The sequence below is a fragment of the Sciurus carolinensis genome, chromosome 17 (assembly GCF_902686445.1).
Source record: "Sciurus carolinensis chromosome 17, mSciCar1.2, whole genome shotgun sequence".
Lineage (NCBI taxonomy): Eukaryota > Metazoa > Chordata > Mammalia > Rodentia > Sciuridae > Sciurus > Sciurus carolinensis.
This window is the reverse complement of record NC_062229.1, coordinates 6,701,390-6,711,563: the sequence shown is the minus strand read 5'-3', so window position 1 is coordinate 6,711,563 and position 10,174 is coordinate 6,701,390. Positions and strand designations below refer to the sequence as shown.

The 10,174-nt window shown below is 42.1% G+C and overlaps 1 pseudogene; it reads right to left on the bottom strand.

Moving 5' to 3' along the window:
- Positions 1 to 515: 515 nt before the first annotated feature.
- On the bottom strand, positions 516 to 9,494 carry LOC124969371 (olfactory receptor 7G2-like; annotated as a pseudogene).
- Positions 9,495 to 10,174: the final 680 nt, after the last annotated feature.

The following is a 10,174-nucleotide window of genomic DNA, read 5'->3' as shown; positions in this document are numbered from 1 at the left end:
CAGTAAGTCTAGAATTTGGCTCTACTCACAAGATCTGGTAGAAGTTTGGTCTGAATACAACCACAAGTCTGTTTAAATACTTTCTTTGTGTTCTTTACCTTCTCTAACTTGCCTTCCTTGAGATTACCACAGACAAATTGCTAAAACAGAGTCTCTGCTACGGGATTAGATTTTGTGGTAACCGACGAAAGAAATTATGTTTAGAGAATTGAAGTCTTATGTCAATTACTGCAGAGCTGGACAAAAGGAGGAGTTGAGATACAAGCCAAATAAAATGCAGGTAGCCATCATGTTATTTAGTCATCACATTAATTTTATGTTTCAATTTTTTCATTGCTGGGATCCACCCAAGGGTCTCATGCAAGCTTGGCAAGTGCTCCAACACTGAGCCATATTCCCACCCTATTAAGGCATTTTACAAATATGTAGTGATAGAAGGATCACGTATTCTGGCTCACCATGAATCTGGTAAGTGTAGTTTACTCTACAAACCCAAGTGAAAAACAAATGATACATCATAGAAGAGAAGGGATCCTACCCATGAGCTTCCTCAAGGCCTCCTTCATGTCCCTGTTCCTCAGGCTGTAGATAAAGGGGTTCAGCATCTGAGGGACCACAGAGTACAACACTGAAGCCACTGCAGCATTTCTGTGTGAGTCAGTCACTGCAGAGCTAATGTACACCACAAAAATTGTCCCATAGAACAAGGAGACTACAGACAGGTGAGACCCACAGGTGGAAAAGGCCTTATACATTCCTCCTGATGAGGGCATTTGCAAGACAGAGGACACAATGTGGATATAAGAGAAAATGATCCCAAAGAGAGGAACACCAGCAAATATTCCAGCTGTAACATATATCAGGATGTTATTGATGAGGGTATCAGAACAGGCCAGCATGATGACCTGATCAAGTTCACAGAAGAAGTGGGGGACTGTCGGGGTGCCGCGGACCCCCAGCCCTTCGGCGTGGCCAAGATGGCGCCTGGCAAGGTGCCAAGGAAGTGCTGAGAACAAAACCAGGTACCTCCAGCAGACTAATACCTTCTGCCAACAAGTGGCGTTATTTGAGGAAGTTAATGTGATTGTTCATGGGTCCTCGTGGACACTGCATGATTGCTATATCCACACTATTGTGCTCCATTACTGTCCATGCTTTTCCCTCGTGATCTATAAGCTGATTGGTTGATGTATGTAATGTAAGGCGCCTGCAAGAGTGGCCAGTGCTGGCCAGCCAGAAGAAGCAGACTGCAGAAAATAAAGAACTTGCCCTGATCCGGTTTCGTGTTTCTCTGCGGGCAGGGGACGCGATAGATGGTGCCGAAACACCCGGGAACGAGAAAAAATATAAGGGTAAGTTCACATAAGTTCTCAAATCAAGAAAAATTAGTCTGAGAGTTCAAAAGGTGAGACGTCTCGAGGTTCGCGGAGCTGCGACAATTTATCACAAGAGGTTCCCCAGAGGAGGGACGATTCATCACAAGAGGTTCCCCAGAGGAGGGACGATTCATCACAAGAGGTTCCCCAGAGGAGGGACGATTCATCACAAGAGGTTCCCCAGAGGAGGGACGATTCATCACAAAAGGTTCCCCGTGGGAGGGACGAGTCAAGTGGTACCAAACTGTGTGCGTGTGTGAGTGAGCGTGTGTGCGTGCGCGCGCCTGTCTTTTGTTTGTGTGTTTAAACTAGTAAACTACCTCGTAGTCATGGGAACGGATCTGTCTAAGATTAGAATGCAGCGGCCTCTTAGAGAACTTTTAAAAAATCACGGAACACCATTGAAGGCAAACACGGCCTTCAAGTTCCTAGATACTGTAGAGAAAGTCTCTCCGTGGTTTTTAGACGAGGGATTATTAAATCTTCCTCAGTGGGAACAGCTAGGAGAGGATCTGCGCGACGCGGAGAGACGCGAGCCTTTGCCAATGGGAACTCTGGCAATATGGTCACTTGTTAAATCTTGTTTGATGCAGCAAGGTAAATCAAAAAACCCTTTTAGGGATTTAAAGGGGCCTTTAGAAGAAGGAAGTCAGATCTTAGAAGAAATTAAAGAGGAACGATCATGTTCTCAGACTTCAGAAAGAGAAAGTTATACGGAAAGAGAAAGTTCTGAGGAAGAACTTACTGGGGAGGAGCTTGAGGAAGCTATGGGAAAGTTAAGCGTGCAACCTGAGCGCCATCTAGCGTCTAAACGGCTTAGTACACCTATTGCCCCCAGAAGGCTTAGTACACCTATTGCTCCCAGTGCACCACCTATGGAGTTTAAGGAAAAGGAAAACCATAGCAGACATAGAGGGTGGGCCTCCTTACAGAATGCTACATATCCAGTATTTGAGGATGCTCAAAATCAAAGATTTCATCAGCTATTAGATTTTAAAATGGTTAAACAGCTAAAAGAAGCAGTGAGCACTTATGGGCCTCAATCGGCTTTTACAGTCTCACTGGTAGAGACCATGATGTCTTTAAATATGCTACCTTTGGATTGGACTAATTTAGCTAGAGCAACCTTGTCAGGGGGACAGTATCTTATGTGGAAAACAGCTTGGCAGGAAATTTCAATGGACACTGCAAGGCGCAATGCAGCTTCAGGGAATCCACAGGTAGACAGAGACATGTTGATGGGAACAGGGCCTTATGAGGGAGTCCAGGCACAGATTAATTATCATCCTGCAGTGTATGCTCAAATTGCTGTGGCTGCTATTAAAGCATGGAAAACCCTACAAGGGTCAGGAGATTTACAAGGACAGTTGTCAAAAGTTACCCAAGGAAGTAATGAGCCCTATGCAGACTTTGTTGATAGATTAATTCAAACAGCTTCTAGAATTTTTGGAGATGCTGATCAAGCAATGCCATTAATAAAACAGTTAGCCTACGAACAAGCCAATAAGTGGTGTAAAGATGCCATCAGGCCATGGAGAAATAAAGACTTGACTACTTATTTAAGAGTCTGCAAAGACATTAATGAGGCCTCTGGAAATAGTGCTGCATTTATTGCTGCACTCGACAGACAAACCTCTGTTCTTGCCACAGCATTAGCACAAAGAGGAGGGAGTAAAAAAGGAGGATCTCCTGGTTCCTGCTTCACATGTGGACAAATGGGACATTTCAAAGCATGTTGCCCTTCCAAGAACAATGGCCAAGGAAAGGGGCCTAAGTTATGTCCGCGGTGTAAAAGAGGAAATCATTGGCTTAGTGAATGTTATTCTGTTAGGGACAATGAAGGGAATCTTTTACCAACTAACCCCAAGTTACAAAAAAACGGGGTGAGGGGCCCGCCCCGGGGCCCACAACAAATATACGGGGTGATTCAACAAGTGCCACGACAGTGGTATCCTCCAACCAAGAAGGAAATGAAGCTCAGGAAAGAAGAGCCACCTCAGGAAGTGCAGGATTGGACATCTGTGCCACCTCCAGACTTGTATTAACCCCTGATATGGGTGTACAAATGGTAGACACAGATTGGGAAGGAAATATTCCGGCAAATTCAGTAGGATTGCTTCTAGGCAGAAGTTCTTCTACCTTAAGAGGTCTTATAGTCCACCCAGGAGTAATTGACCCTGATTTTCAAGGACAAGTTAGGGCTATGGTTTCTTCACTCAAAGGAATTACAGTCATTTCTCCAGGAGATAGGATAGCACAAATGTTAATTTTACCTAGTCAGCATTCCTTGTGGCCTAGTAAGAAGACAATAAGGGGAAATAACGGATTTGGGTCTACAGGAGGACCCTGGGCTAATTTTACTATGGACCTCCAAGATAGGCCAATAATGCAGTTAATAGTGGGACATAAACCTTTTATAGGATTACTGGACACAGGAGCTGATAAAAGTATAATAAGTGAAGCAGTTTGGCCCAAAGGTTGGCCTGTAGTTACAGCTAATCAAAATTTACAAGGTTTGGGTGTGGCTCAATCACCTAACCAGAGTGCTGCTTCGCTGTCCTGGAGGGATAATGAAGGCCATTCAGGGATTTTTCAACCATATATCTGTAAAATACCTATTTCCTTATGGGGGAGGGATGTCTTAACTCAAATGAATGCTAAATTAACAACAAATATTAATTCTAAACCTGTGACACATATGATGAAAAAGATGCAATATACAGAAAATCAAGGGTTAGGTCGAGAACAACAGGGATCACTACAACCCTTGCCCTTACCTCCTCCAAAAAATGATTTCAGAGGGCTGGGTTTTATATAGGGGCCACTGTTATTACACCAATTCCAATAGTTTGGAAAAATGATGAGCCACAATGGATTCAACAGTGGCCCCTTACTACAGTAAAGTTAGAAGCGGCTCATAAATTAGTACAAGAACAAGTACAGACAGGACATTTACAACCTTCCACTTCTCCCTAAAATACTCCTATCTTTGTCATTAAAAAAAAGTCTAGAAAGTGGAGATTATTACATGATTTAAGAGCCATTAATGCACAGATGTTCCCTATGGGTCCTATACAACGGGGATTGCCTTTAGTTACAGCTTTACCTAAAAATTGGCCCACTGTCATTTTAGATTTGAAAGATTGTTTTTTCTCAATCCCATTACATAGAAGGGATTGTTGGCGGTTTGCTTTTACCTTACCTTCTCTTAATCATGCACAGCCTGACCAAAGATTTGAGTGGACTGTGTTGCCTCAAGGCATGACTAATAGTCCCACATTATGCCAGATGTATGTAGATAAAGCCTTAAAACCTACAAGAGACAATTTTCCAGACTTGTTGATTTATCATTATATGGATGATATCCTTATCTGCAACAAAAACAGACAATTCTTGGAAAAGGCTTTACAATTTTTAATTTCCACTTTACAACAGTATGGCTTAAATATTTCTCCAAAAAAGCTACAAATGGGAGAAACTCAAGAATATCTAGGTACTAAGCTTACAGCTACTATGGTAAAGCCTTTAAAATTAACCATTAGAACCGATAAGCTTAAAAATCTAAATGATTTTCAAAGACTCCTTGGAGATATAAATTGGGTTAGGCCATATTTAAAGATTACCACAGGAGAGCTAAAACCTCTATTTAATATACTTAAAGGAGACCCTAATCTCCATTCTCCGAGAGTCCTTACTTCGGAAGCACAAAAGGTTCTCACGTTGGTAGAACAGAGATTGCAATCAGATTATACAGAAAGATGTGATCCATCCCAACCTCTAATGTTGATTATTATCCCAGAACAACATAGCCCATATGGAATTCTATGACAAGGAGGACCTTTACAGAGTATCAATCTCCCAGCATCGCCCACAAAACAGTTACAAACATTTCCTAAGGCAATAGCTCAGTTGATATACAAAGGGTTGGAAGCCTGTATTACCATATTTGGAAGTCACCCTAAGGTCATTATTATTCCCTATACTAAACTACAAATGCAGTGGTTGATTCAACATGATGATGATTGGGCTATTTTATATTGCTCAACCACAGCAACATTTGATAATCATTATCCTAAACATCCATGGATACAATTTTGTAAAAATACTCCAATTGTATTTCCAAAAATTACAAAGACGCAGCCTTTGCATCATTGTCAAACAATATTTACTGATGGATCTAAAAATGGAGTGGGAGCAGTAATAGTTGGAGATAAAACTGAAACCATCATTCTCCCTTCCTCATCTGCCCAAGTAGTAGAGCTTGCTGCAGTAGTCTTAGCTTTAAATATCATGAAAGATCAACCTTTTAATCTGTTATCTGACAGTTATTATATAGTACAATCAATACCTTGTTTAGAAACTGTGCCTTATATTCCCGATGGATCCACAGTTGCTCCTTACTTTCGAACCTTGCGTGCCCTAATTTTAGACCGCAAATACCCCTTTTATGTAGGACATATTAGAGCTCATTCTGGCCTACCAGGACCACTTGCCAAAGCAAATGCTAAGGCTGATAAAGCCACAAAAACCATCTTTGCTTTTACACTATTCGAACAAGCTAAGATGTTTCATTCACAATTTCATGTTAATTCTACTACTCTTAGAAGAAAGTTCAATATTTCTAAAGATATTGCTAGACAAATTGTTAAAACATGTCAACATTGTGCCACCCTATTGCCAGTACAGTCTGTTGGAGTAAATCCCAGAGGACTGTTACCTAATCATATTTGGCAAATGGATGTAACTCATATTCCTGAATTCGGTACTGTAAAGTATGTACATGTTTCAGTAGACACCGCTTCAGGAGTAATTATGGCCTCAGCTCACACTGGTGAAAAGGTTAAAGATGTTATACAACATTATTTACAAGCATTTGCAGCCTGGGGCATTCCAAAAATCATCAAAACTGATAATAGGCCAGCTTACACATCCAAAAGTTTTCTTCTATTCACAAAAAATTTTGGTATACAACTTATCACAGGAATTCCTTATAATCCTCAAGGACAAGGAATAGTGGAACGCACTCATTTAACATTAAAAAATTGTTTAATAAAACAAAAAGGGGGAATAGGTGCTGACTTTAGAGCACCTAAAGACAAACTAAATTTAGTACTTTTTATTTTAAATTTTTTAAATGTGGACAAAAATGGAAGCACGGCTGCAGAGAGACATGCTAATCCCACAAGTACTCAAATGTGGGTAAAGTGGAAAGATATTCTCACAGGTACATGGAAAGGTCCAGATCCAGTTCTTTGGTGGGTCCGAGGGTCTGTTTGTGTCTTCCCACAGGATCAGCAAACACCAATTTGGATACCTGAAAGGTTGACCAGACTGGTGCATCAAAGTAATGATGAAGAACATCGTGCTGATAAGCGCCCTGCTAATGATGATGTTGACACTGGTGAAGACACGAGAATTATGGGCGATAGTTAAAGCCTGGCCATATCCTTTACCGTTAACTAATACTTCCTCTTTACTTCCTCCATTGTTCACCACCAATGCGGCTACAGGATTACCCACCACGTCTTTTGATCCAGATACTCATCTATATAATTTTTCCACTTTCTCCCTTCCTGGAACCTTGTGCTTTGATATACCTGAAGATAATGCTATTAGTAGTAATGACTTTAACCCTTGTATTGTTCTCCAAAAGCAGGTACAGGGTTTCTTTACATCCAAGGATTCTCCTGATGATCTACCCCAAGGCTATACTACGCTTGGTGTTCACCTTAGTAATGGTACACAAATAACCACATCAATGGAATATAGGGAAGGGGCAGCCACTTTGATTACAGGACTTATACCTCACAGATTACCACTTCCCACTAATGGATTTAAAACTCCTAGACTTTTTCCTCCATGTAAACCAAAATTTTCCACACTTCCTACCTGGACAGGTTGTCAAGATGCTGAGCAAACAGCCCCAGTTCAACATGGATTTTTCTTCACACCAAATTTTACTTCTCAGCGTACTACTGATGACTTTCATGATTATGACGACAAATTTGGCGGAAGGCGCACTAACCCCTTTGATAATTGGTTGCTATTTACCTCGACTTCAGGATATACTAACTTACAACCCTTTTTTGCTCTTAAAGGAGGTTCTTTCAGGCAATGCGAATGGACTTCTAGGAAGTGGACTGGAATTGACAAGAGTGGAGCCAAGACTACTACTAATTGTACTCAAAATCTTTCATTCTTGTCCACCCCAGTCTGTGTGTTCCCTCCTTTTATGTTTTTACTAACTAACACTAATAGCACAAATCTTAATTGCTCTCAATCTAGATGCTACCTTTCTCAATGTTGGAATGCTACCAATTTCTCCCGAGCGGTCATCATGCGAATCCCTACTTTTCTGCCTATGCCAGTTTCTGTTACAGATGATGAGTTGCCAGTATTGCTTTCCAGAAATAAGAGGGACTTTGGAATCACCGTAGCAGTCATTACCACCATAGTTGCATCAGCAGCAGCAGCCGCCGCAGCAGCTGTAGCCTTGACGACATCAGTACAGTCAGCAACTAAGCTTAATGAAGTGGTCCAACAGACAGCTACTGCTCTGTCTACTCAACAAACAGTGGATCAACACCTAAAAGCAGGACTACTTTTGGTGAACCAGCGTGTGGACTTACTTCAAGAACAAATGGACCTTTTACAAGAACTGTTAAGCGTGGGGTGTATTTATCATCTGCCGGGACTGTACATTACACCTGTAGCTTATCATAATCTTAGTTATGCAGCAAATTTGTCTAAAATCATATCTACTCAGCTACGTGCCAATTGGTCTTATAAATTTGATAATCTTACTGCCATTCTTAGATCACAAATTGTTAGCCTTAATTCTACTAGAGTTAATGTAGCCCCTATATCTGAAATGCAAAATTGGTTATCTTCTTCCTTCAGTTTTGTAAAGCAATGGACAGAAATGGGAGCATTGTGTGTGTTTATGATCATTGCAATTGTCTTCCTCACACGCTTTATCATGCGTATACACCAAGTTCATGCCAGAGATCACATCATTTTCCATCAAGCCATGATGGCCTTAGAGGCTGGCAGCTCTCCTCAAGTCTGGCTGAGCATGCTGGATCGGTAGTCGACGACGGGTAAGGAAGGAGGTAACCGCGTACCGACCTAAGACAGGAGCTGTAGCATGCTCTGCAGTTATCCGATGACGGGTAAGGACGATGGTTGACCACTCCGCCTAAGACAGGCACGATCCCAAGCCAGCATTCTTTTAATAAATAAAAAAGGGGGAGCTGTCGGGGTGCCGCGGACCCCCAGCCCTTCGGCGTGGCCAAGATGGCGCCTGGCAAGGTGCCAAGGAAGTGCTGAGAACAAAACCAGGTACCTCCAGCAGACTAATACCTTCTGCCAACAAGTGGCGTTATTTGAGGAAGTTAATGTGATTGGTCATGGGTCCTCGTGGACACTGCATGATTGCTATATCCACACTATTGTGCTCCATTACTGTCCATGCTTTTCCCTCGTGATCTATAAGCTGATTGGTTGATGTATGTAATGTAAGGCGCCTGCAAGAGCGGCCAGTGCTGGCCAGCCAGAAGAAGCAGACTGCAGAAAATAAAGAACTTGCACTGATCCGGTTTCGTGTTTCTCTGCGGGCAGGGGACGCGATAGGGGACCTCCAGGTCTGTGCAGAAGGACAACCTTAACACCATCAGACTGTGCAGCAGGGCATCCACAGTGCTGATAGAGAAGGATAAGAGAATCAGCAGAACACACAGGCAGGGGTTCATGATGGCTGTACCTAAGGGGATGGCAGATGGCTGCATAGCGGTCATAAGCCATTGCTGCGAGAAGAAAGTTTTCCAATCCAGCAAAAATCAAGACAAAACAGACCTGGCTGAGGCAGCCTGTGTAACTAATGGCCTTTCTCTTTCTCTGGATGTTCACCAGCATTTGGGGGATGGTGGTTGTGCTTATACAAATGTCAGCCAAGGAAAGGTTGGAGAGGAAGAAGTACATGGGAGTGTGGAGGTGGGAGTCAGAGCTGACAACCAAGACGATGAGCAGGTTCCCTAGGATCGTGACCAGGTACATGAACAGGAACAGGCTGAAGATGAGGGGCTGCAGTGCTAGGTCATCTGTCAGTCACAGGAGAAGGAATTCCGAGAAAAGGGACGTTTCTAGCTTTCATGTTGTTGAATAAGCTAAAGGATAAGATACAGTTGAAATATGATAACAAGAATGGAAGGCAGCGGCAATATCAGTTAAAAAGGTGTTAAAACTGTAAACTCTTGTTCCCACTCCAAAGTTACTGATGATAAATTCTGGGCATGAGGACTAGCAGTCTATGCTTCAACAAATCCTCCAGATGGTTTTGATGTATATTGAGCTTTGAGAACCAGTTCAACAAAAACAAACACTTGATCATCTGTATCTTGAGCTCAAATGACTGTTCAAATAGTTACCTCTTCTCCTTCCTCATACAGTTGTTTTTAGCTCAGCCTTCCTTTTCCCTTCAGTCCACTCTCCACTGAGTACCAGTTCTTTCCATGAGTTGTGCTAAGTGCAGAGAATAATTAAAAGGATAAGGCTTTTCAAACAGAATTTTGCTATTTCTTGAATAAACAAAGAGATAACAACGACATTATTAACTGTCGGCTAGAACCATGGTTCACAAAGTATGGAGTCTTTCAAAATCACTTTAAGATCTTGCCAAATTGTAGATGCATTAGCTCACTCCATCATTACCATCTACAAGTCCCAGCAAGTGCTCACAATGACTGGGACAATCTCAGAATGTCTCACTGAGGAGCTGAATCTTGACCAAGCTTTGCTAA